The following is a 10,942-nucleotide window of genomic DNA, read 5'->3' as shown; positions in this document are numbered from 1 at the left end:
TATGTAGTACTGCCGGTACATGGTACTATCTGGTGCACTGGTGGATACAGTCAGAAAAGGGCACATGTGCAAGACTAATATATGGGCCTGTTGCAGCCTAAAAGCTCAAAAAGATCATCAAAAAGCAAAAGTCCACCTACTTTGGAAGTAGAAATGGGCCCCTCAACCTCTTGGCCCCCTGTACGACTGCACAGGTTGCACTAATGATTTGCCCCTGATCTGGAGATTATCTAAAAGAAAATCTCCTGTGCTTTGGTTCTAATTGAAGACTTATGGGCCAATTGAAAACTCCTAGCCCATTGTGAGTCGTCAAAAGATTTTCCCAACTCTCTTTCCCATCGGTTCAGACCAGGAGTAATGGATCTGCAGGGTCAATTAGGGAACAATTTTTATTGTTGTGTCTCAAAGCTAAAATAGTGGAATATGTACTGTGTGACATAAGGTGAAGAGAGAGAGAGAGAGGTTGAGTGTGTGCACTCTACAAGTGTGAAGGCTTTTGGGCATATGGATTGTGCTATCTAAACCCATAGTCTCCCGTGCTGGTAGTGGAAAAAAATCTAATACTCTGGCATGGACTATTGCCATTTAGTATTTTTTACAGATTGGGAGACTAAAGGCCCTGTCACACACAGAGATAAATTTGCAGCAGATCTGTGGTTGCAGTGAAATTGTGGACAATCAGTGCCAGGTTTGTGGCTGTGTACAAATGGAACAATATGTCCATGTTTTCACTGCAACCACAGATCTGCCAAAGATTTATCTCTGTGTGTGACGGGGCCTTGAGGCCACCTTTTCATTCAGATCTAATTAGCATGTTGCCCTTAATATGTGGACCAAATAAATTTACAAAAACTACTAAGTAGGGTTTTCCAGAGTTTTAGTGGTATAGTAATGGGTATGGTTTGGAAAAGATATAAAAGTCTACGTAAAATGTTCATTTTCAGTATATTTACTCTCCCAATCATGAAAGTCTGTCACAATTCATGAATTAAGATCTCTATGGATTTTTTTTCTAGCAAAGGCTAAAAGTTAGGATCAAATAATTGTTGTGGAAACCCCTATCGGGTGAGATGCAATGGGATCTCCAGATCTGCCAGTGTTGGTCCAATTAATAGCAATGCATCGGAGACAAACACAAGAACACACAGCCAATGTCCGTATACCAGGCTTTGTCTGAATCTCAGATGCCCAAACAGCAGTTTATTAAAACCACAAAAGAAAAGGGGACGGTTTAGTACATGACCAAAAATGGAATGAAAGTTGTAAATAACAAAATCGTAAATTATGGATCCTGTTGAATTCCTTAAAACCAGATCTGTCCAGTTTTCTGGACCGTCAGTAACAAAGAAACTTTAGACAAAGGCCTCTTTAAATAGACTACACCCAGTGTTATTGCTTTTATGAATACCACTAATAAAGCTAATACAAAAATACAAAATTATTAAAGATATATAAATTGCTTAAATGATAATCAAAACTTAATATAAAATATTAACCATAACATAATCGAGTAAGATCTCTGTCTATATGAATTCTCAAATATTTTATACCTCTAATTGGCCAGGCAAAAGAGAAATGAGATTGGATGGAAGCCTGCGTGTCATTAGATGGGGAAACATTGAGGGCCTCAGATCTAGATGCATGAGAGAGAGACTTGGCACTCAGATTGCTGAACAAAAGGTGTGATTCTTTATTTTAAAATCCCTACAAAGTGAACAGAACACAGACGTTTTGGTCCTAATACCTTGGACCTTCAGCAATGTGCATGCTGGAGTTCACTTGTTTCATAGACGCTGATAAGGAGCCTGTGATGTCCTGACACCACAGGCTCAGCAATCTGAGTGCCAAGTCTCTCTCTCATACCATACCAAGGGATTGGATCCTAGTTGGGCTCCACAAACAGAAGTGCCATGGTCATTCTTCATATCAGATTTAGATGCGTTGATTTTAAAATTCGACCATGTACCAACGTGGTCTAACTCAGCCATAACTGAGGGAATAGATATGTGAGGTTGAGTAATACCGTATACAACAGGACATCGTTTTCAAATGCCGAACATTTATATTCAGCTTGACCTATGGTAACTCCTGTAAGTGTGTTGGGGTTCTAAAGAAAATGATGGCAGCTGGTCATATCCATGAGTCTTTTAAGGCCTTTATCACAAAAATAAAAACAAATGTAAAAAACGGAAATGATGCACTGAATAAATATTTAATTTTTAATCTGGCCACATTTATTTTTCAGTATAGAAGAGGCTGGCCTACCCTATCAGACTAGAAGTAAAGTATTCCCATTTAATCTTAACTACAGTCATATGAAAAAGTTTGGGTACCCCTATTAATGTTAACCTTTTTTCTTTATAACAATTTGTTTTTTTGCAACAGCTATTTCAGTTTCATATATCTAATAACTGATGTAATATTTCTGGATTGAAATGAGGTTTATTGTACTAACAGAAAATGTGCAATCCGCATTTAAACAAAATTTGACCGGTGTAAAAGTATGGGCACCCTTATCAATTTCTTGATTTGAACACTCCTAACTACTTTTTACTGACTTACTAAAGCACTAAATTGGTTTTGTAACCTCATTGAGCTTTGACCTTCAGGCAGCTGTATCCAATCATGAGAAAAGGTATTTAAGGTGGCCACTTGTAAGTTGTTCTCCAATTTGAATCTCCTATGAAGAGTAGCATCATGGGCTCCTCAAAACAACTCTCAAATGATCTGAAAACAAAGATCATTCAACATAGTTGTTCAGGGGAAGGATACAAAAAGTTGTCTCAGAGATTTAAACTGTCAGTTTCCACTGTGAGGAACATAGTAAGAAAATGGAAGAACACAGGTACAGTTCTTGTTAAGCCCAGAAGTGGCAGGCCAAGAAAAATATCAAAAAGGCAGAGAAGAAGAATGGTGAGAACAGTCAAGGACAATCCACAGACCACCTCCAAAGACCTGCAGCATCATCTTGCTGCAGATGGTGTCAATGTTCATCGGTCAACAATACACTGTATGGGAGAGTGATGCGAAAGAAGCCATTTCTGCAAGCACGCCACAAACAGAGTCGCCTGAGGTATGCAAAAGCACATTTGGACAAGCCAGTTACATTTTGGAAGAAGGTCATGTGGACTGATGAAACAAAGATTGAGTTGTTTGGTCATACATAAAGGCGTTATGCATGGAGGCAAAAAAACACGGCATTCCAAGAAAAGCACTTGCTTCTCACAGTAAAATTTGGTGGAGGTTCCATCATGCTTTGGGGCTGTGTGGCCAATGCCGGCACCGGGAATCTTGTTAAAGTTGAGGGTCGCATGGATTCAACTCAGTATCAGCAGATTCTTGACAATAATGTGCAAGAATCAGTGTCGAAGTTGAAGTTACGCAGGGGATGGATATTTCAGCAAGACAATGATCCAAAACACCGCTCCAAATCTACTCAGGCATTCATGCAGAGGAACAATTACAATGTTCTGGAATGGCCATCCCAGTCCCCAGACCTGAATATCATTGAACATCTGTGGGATGATTTGAAGCGTGCTGTTCATGCTCGGCGACCATCAAACTTAACTGAACTGGAATTGTTTTGTAAACAGGAATGGTCAAATATACCTTCATCCAGGATCCAGGAACTCATTAAAAGCTACAGGAAGCGACTAGAGGCTGTTATTTTTGCAAAAGAAGGATCTACAAAATATTAATGTCACTTTTATGTTGAGGTGCCCATACTTTTGCACCGGTCAAATTTTGTTTAAATGCGGATTGCACATTTTCTGTTAGTACAATAAACCTCATTTCAATCCAGAAATATTACTCAGTCCATCAGTTATTAGATATATGAAACTGAAATAGCTGTTGCAAAAACCCAAATTGTTATAAAGAAAAAAGACTAAGATTAATAGGGATTCCCAAACATTTTCATATGACTGTATTTCGTCTTTGCCATTTTTTTTAATAGTATTGATTGGAAAGCACTAAATCAATGCTCCCATGTATAGGTTATCTGTTGTCTGCCTCATTCAACAACATTTAAGCAGAGGACACAGTAACAGAATTTTAATTTCAGGTCATTCTAAATGTATAAAACAGAAGTGACAAATCACTTTGACTTACAAATATTGTAATGTAGACTAAATGCCGTTACACACACACACACACACACACACACACACACTGTATTTTTATTTATTTATTTTTTAAGCAAGAAATATTACATAGAAAGAAGATTGCAGATTAGTGATGATGCTCATAGCAGGTAAGTTGTCCTCCATTGTTACATGTTTCCCCAGGATCTGTTTATGTTATCCTAATTATAAAGATCCCTCACCTGTCAAAACTACTTTAAAAAAAAACAACAAAAAACAGGTAAATAATGAGGTCCTGATTTATCAAAGCTTTTACTTAAAAAAAGTGGTGTAATAGCTTTGAACTCACAAAGTTCATGGAGGTTTCTCCCACCTCTGGTGAAAAAGGTGATGCTGGGGTAGGATGGAGACGAGACAGGGGATCTGTGAGGTCCCATATGCCAGAAATCTCACTCCAGTCCCCAACTGGAGTAGGTTTTCTGTCATAGTGCACAGAGACACGTTACTCATCAGATGCTCCAGATTCATGAAGAAGAGTGCACTTCTTTATGAGTCAGGATCGTCAGACTTCATCAAGCCTTTTCAGCAAGACCAGTGAGAAAATTGCTGGTCTTGATGAATCAGAGCCATTGACAAACATAACTACTTGTGTAAAGGGATAGTTCATGCTGACCGGCTTTTATTTCAGTCAGTTTAATAGGCTACTTCTAATTGTCACTTGTGCAAAGCAGGCATTTAGAAGCAGAAGCTCGTGCCCTGCACTATTTAAAGGCTTCTAATACTGATGTGATGATCGCACTTGTGCAGTATGTCATTCTCGTCTGCATTCCTCCATCAACAATAACACTGTCATTATCATCAAACTATCAACTAAGTCAGATAGTGGAAGTAATCCAACCTTTATAAATATATACATACAGAGAGAGATTATAAAAGATTCATCACGTTTAGCATATTATGCAAAGATATCAATTTCACCCATTTGTAATAATAATCCATCGAAAGGTCACATCTCAGAGTTTGTTAGTCGCGCTTACGGACTTGCTTGTGACCCACCAGGTGGCAGGGCAGCATCAGATCCTAAAATGACGACTATGGAAGAGAAAGCGGTTTGTGTTTAGAGCAGGGTTCCCCAACTCCAGTCCTCAAGGACCACCAACAGTGCATGTTTTAAGATTTCGTTAGCATTGCACTGCTGCTGGAATCATCACCTGTGCAGGTAATTAAATTATCACCTGTGCAATCCAAAGAAATCCTGAAAACATGCACTGTTGGTGGGCCTTGAGGACTGGAGTTAGGGAGCACTGTTTTAGAGTATGAGAAGTGTAACTCAATTGATACTGTGCAGCAAGCGTTGAGAAGACGGTATGAAAATGACCAACCTGGTCACCAGAACATTCTGCAGTGGTATTGGCAATTTAAGGACACAGGATGCTTGTGTTACCATAAAACCCCAGATAACCTACAGGCAAAGCAGAGGAGAGGGTTCAAGAGAACTTTGCACGTAGCCCATAGAAATCAACATGTCGCACAAGTTGTGAACTTGGCATTGCTTAGCCCACTGGAAGATTGTGCAACAGCAACTGTGCCAGAAACCATATTGCATACAGCTATTGCAAGATTTACAACCATGGCATTCAAAATTAATTCTGTGCACTTTTTCAGGCAGCACTGGAAGATGACAAATTTGCTTCCCGGCTATTGCTCAGTGACGAGGCAACCTTGCACTTGAGCAGAGAGGTGAATCACCACAATGTTTAAATATGGGGAATGGAGAATTCCAATGCCACTGTAGAATTCGAAAGAGATTCTGCGAAAGTAAATGTTATAGGTGTACGGGATCTCTTTTTCACTGAAAAGACTGTGATGGGTACATTGTGCCTTGATATGTTACCATTATGGTTGTTTCCGCAACTGACAATTGATTCCAGAAACTTAATTTTCCAAAAAGATGGAGCTCCAGCCCACTGGCATTCAGAGGTGTGTCTATCTCAACGAGGAACTCCCAAACCGTTGGATTGAGCGCTGTACTGGTGTTGACTTCGCACTCATCAGATTGCCCCTCGGGTCTCCCAATCTGACAGTGTGCGACTTCCTTCTTTGGGGTATGTCAAAGACATTGCTTATGTGCCATCTTTGCCAACATTGGATGAGCTCTGGGACCGCATCACTGCTGCTCTAATGACCATCGACAGGGATAGATGTGTGTCGTGTGACAAAAGGAGGACATCTAGAACATTTGTAAACATTATGTGCTAAACTTAGAGAGTTTATGTTCGCTATCAAGTGCCATTCCCTATTGTGCATGTAATATATTTTTGAATATTCCTCATTGAACCCCGATGAATCTTTCATAGTCACCCTGTATATTCAAAGTAGAATTTAACAGTAAATGAGTCTTATGTATGAATTACTTATATCAAATCAGTTTAGATTCTTGAATAATTAACCTTTTACAGTTTTTTCTGTGACCTCAATACTAGTTTTTCTTTAGGATAGTTGATCAATATTTGATATGTTTGGGTCTGACCACTATAAATCAGCAGAAAGAAGAGAACTTGGTACTCACAAGAGTTGATGGAGACTGAATTAAGCTAGATTTGTAAAAGCCACTGTACCAGAATAAAAAATAAAGGGTTTCCGCCCAAAGGATAGGCCATCAATATTTTAGGTTCTGGAAAACACCTATAGACAAGCAGTTATCTATAATTAAACTCTGAGGCATGCATCCTTGTAAAATAAGGCAGTGATGATAGGTATTTCTTTTTATATGTGATCACATATCAGATAAGTATGAAATATAATGACAAATACACAAAATATCATCACTTGTTATTTTAAGACTGTCATGGAATCACAAATAAAGGACACCAATTATACATTTTTCTTGATTTCTCGATAATTTTTTATAAAAAAAAATACAGACCAGAAAAAGACAAGGAATTTAGACACCAAGCCATCCTGTTTTTCAGACATTCTTACTGTCACTGGTTACGTCAAAGCCAAATAAACTCTCATTATACATGATGAGGCCCATATAAATGTTTTTATTGTTGATCTTGTTGAAAGATCAGATCAGTATATGAAAGCAAATGTCATCGACAGTGCGAAAGACAACAGTCGGAATATGATTTGCATATCTACACGTGTCCTGTGATATAAAAGCTCCTCAACCCACTGCTTACTATATGTTCACCCAGACACTTGTTAGTAAGTGCTGATTCATAAGGAAGTTTCCCTTGGGTGTGTTAGTTCCAAGTTCTAAACTGGTGGAACAAGAGCAGGAGTGAGAATGAACCCCACCCTTTTCATTCTTAGGTTAGTCCATGGACACTATAATTGCTTTTTAATGATGGGTTATACCCAGTCTCGGCTACTCCCAATAAACATTTATTAGTCAAAACCCTTCCCTCAAAATTTCTGGAAATGTGCCACTAAACATTGCTGCAATGTCCACTCCCGTAAACGCATAGAACGAGAACTCGTGATACCTCAAGTGTGAGCTAAAGTGACACCAAAACATAGAAGAAACCATAAAACCTGCTCTGCTACCTCATCATTTCTTGTAGTCAGCTAGAGGAAAGGGTGGACAGATTCTGAAGACAAGAAAATAATCATGATGTAAGAGTCTATTATGCAACATATACAAAGTTAGAAGGGCACATTCTTCACGTAGATTTATGACCCTCGGTCTAGTTTTTCAAGACCTTAACTTTGTTGTGGTTATGGTAATTTGCTTCCTAAGATGAACACTGGTCCTTAATTGTGAATCCTTCAGAATTTTACATATTTCTGCATAAATTTGACTTAAACCTACATCAGATTTTCACACAGGTCCTAAAAGTGAATAGAAAACCAAATCAAATAAATGAGTCAAAAATATTAGACTATCATTTTTATTGAGCAAAATGATTCAATATCACGTCAGTGAGTGGAAAAAGTATGTGAACCTTTGCTTTCAGTATCTCTTGTGACCCCCTTGTGTAGTAATTGTTTTTAAAGCTTTCCAGTAAATGTTGATTAGTTCTGAACATTGGCTTGGAGACATTTTAACACATTTCTCCATAAAAACAGCTTCAGCTCTATTATGTTGGTGGGTTTTCTCTCATGAACTGCTCATGAATATCCTTCCACGATATTTCTATAGGACTAAGATTAGGACTTGTACTTGGCCATTCCAAAACTTTTCTTTTGTAAAAACGACTTGTGTAATTTGAGTCAGTGTCTTGCTGCATGTACAATGTTTTCTTGAGATTTAGCTCATGGACAGATGAGGATCAGACATTTTGGGGGGGAATTTACTAGTATAAGGCTACTTTCACACTTGCGTTGGACGGGTTCCGTTGCTATCTGCAGCCTTGAGGAATTACGGTAACCGTTTGATTCCTCATAGACTTCTATTAGCTACGGATAGCAACGGATGGCCTTGCGTTGCATCCGCCCCGCGGCGCATCAGTTGTTTTGTCGCTGACCGTTAATGACCGCTGGGTGGATGGAACGCTGCATGTAGCGTTTTTCTGTGCTTGGCGGAGTGTCAAAAAAACGCAACCTGCAGGAATCCGTTGGCGTCCGTTGTTTTTATAATGGACGACTATGGTGGCGGATTCCGTCATTTGACGGATTCCGTTAACGCATCAATCTTTACACAACTGCGCATGCCCAGATGTGTAAAGTCAAGGAAAAAAACCTATAACGGATTGCGTTATTTTGTACGATCCGTAGCATCCGTTGTGCCACTATATGCAACGCATCCGTTGCATCCGTCACACAACGCAATGCTACGGATGCTGTTCAACGCAAGTGTGAAAGTAGCCTTATTCAGAATTTATTGTCTATCAATGATAGCCAGCTGTCCTGGCACAGATGCAGCAAAGCAATTTCAAGTAAGGAGACTACCAACATTGTACTTCACAGATGGTATGAGGATTTTATGCTGTAATGAAGTGTTTGTCTCCAAACATAATTCTCATTTAAACCAAAAAGCTATATTTTGATCTATCTGTCCATAAAGCGTTACTCCAATAGCCTTCTGGCTTCTCTAGGTGATCTATAGCAAATTGCAGACGGTCAGCATTGTTCTTTTTGGAGAGCAGTGACTTTCTAGTTGCAGTCATGCCTTGCACACTTTTATTGTTGAGTGTTCTCCTAATGATGGACATAGGAACATTAAAGGGGTTATCCAGCTTAGGGTATGTGCGCACGTTGCTTTTTACCTGCTTTTTACCTGCTTTTTTGCTGCTTTTTCTTCTGCGCTGTTTAATGCCAAAATGGATGTGTTCTTCTATTCAAGCAAAGTCTATGGGAATTTGGGTTTCTTGTTCACACTATGTTGTTCAAAATGCTACCTTTTTGTGGCAGAACTTTGGTCAAAAACTCAGCTTTTCAAAGAAGCAACATGTCAATTATTTTTGCCATTTGGGTTTTGCACTGCAAAGCTGAGTTTTTGACCAAAGTTCTGCCACAAAAAGGCAGCATTTTGAAGAACATAGTGTGAACAAGAAACCCAAATTCCCATAGACTTTGCTTGAATAGAAGAACACATCCATTTTGGCATTAAACAGCGCAGAAGAAAAAGCAGCAAAAAAGCAGGTAAAAAGCAACGTGCGCACATACCCTTATTTGGCTTTTTCTTGTAATTTCACTGTAGGGCTACATTGGGCAGGTAAGTAGTTAGTAACTATCTACCTGCCCTGCTGTCAGTCCCTTTCCCCAGGCTCAGAGCGGTCATGTGACCGCTCCTGCCGGAATTTTGCTGCTTCCTGTGATGTCACGACAACAGGGCAGGAGCTTATGCTCGCCTTGTACACGGGCATCACAGGAAACGTCATGTAGCCGCCCTGTTGGGCAGGTACAGTGCGATGAGCTCCCGCCCCTATCATCCTTCCTCGCCCCCTCCCCACACTCAGTACTCTCCCCCGCTCCCTGTGCGCTGCTATCTGTGCCCTGTTTGTGCTGGGGTCCTGGACAAATAGGGTTGCTCTCTCTGTCCAGGACACCGTCAGCGCTGTTTGCCCAATGGTGTCCTCAGCTCATTACGTTGTATGGTGCCCGGGTAACTGTGACCCCCTCCCCTGTGCGCTGTCTCTGTGATGAATGCAGCCTCGCTCCTGGCTTTTGAATAGTCAGGAGCAGAGAGCAGGGACGTCACCTGACACCAGGTCAGCAGCACTGAGCTCTGGATCAGAGCAGGAAGGAGAAGAGACAGCATGGGTGAGAGAGAGAGAGCACAGGGGGCAGAAAGCAGAGTTCATGGGTGAGAGACAGAGCGGGTGGACAGAGAAGAGACAGCACTGGTGAGAGCGGGAAGGGCAGAGAAGAGAGTGCATGGGTGAGAGACAGAGCAGTGGGGCGGAGAAGAGAGTAAACAGGTGAGAGACGGGGGGCAGAGAAGAGAGTGAATGGGTGACAGAGCAGGGGGGGGCAGAGAGGAAAGTGCACAAGTGACAGAGCGGGGGGCAGGGAAGAGAGTACACGGGTGACAGAGTGAGGGGGCAGAGAAGAGAGTGCACAGGTGAGAGATGGGGGGCAGAGAAGAGAGTGAATGGGTGACAGAGCAGTGGGGCGGAGAAGAGAGTAAACAGGTGAGAGATGGGGGCAGAGAAGAGAGTGAATGGGTGACAGAGCAGGGGGGGCAGAGAAGAAAGTGCACAAGTGACAGAGCGGGGGGCAGAGAAGAGAGTGAATGGGTGACAGAGCAGTGGGGCGGAGAAGAGAGTAAACAGGTGAGAGATGGGGGGCAGAGAAGAGAGTAAACAGGTGAGAGATGGGGGGCAGAGAAGAGAATGAATGGGTGACAGAGCAGGGGGGGCAGAGAGGAAAGTGCACAAGTGACAGAGCGGGGGGCAGAGAAGAGAGTGCAT

Source organism: Anomaloglossus baeobatrachus, chromosome 1 (assembly GCF_048569485.1).
Source record: "Anomaloglossus baeobatrachus isolate aAnoBae1 chromosome 1, aAnoBae1.hap1, whole genome shotgun sequence".
NCBI lineage: Eukaryota > Metazoa > Chordata > Amphibia > Anura > Aromobatidae > Anomaloglossus > Anomaloglossus baeobatrachus.
This window is presented reverse-complemented; position numbering follows the sequence as displayed.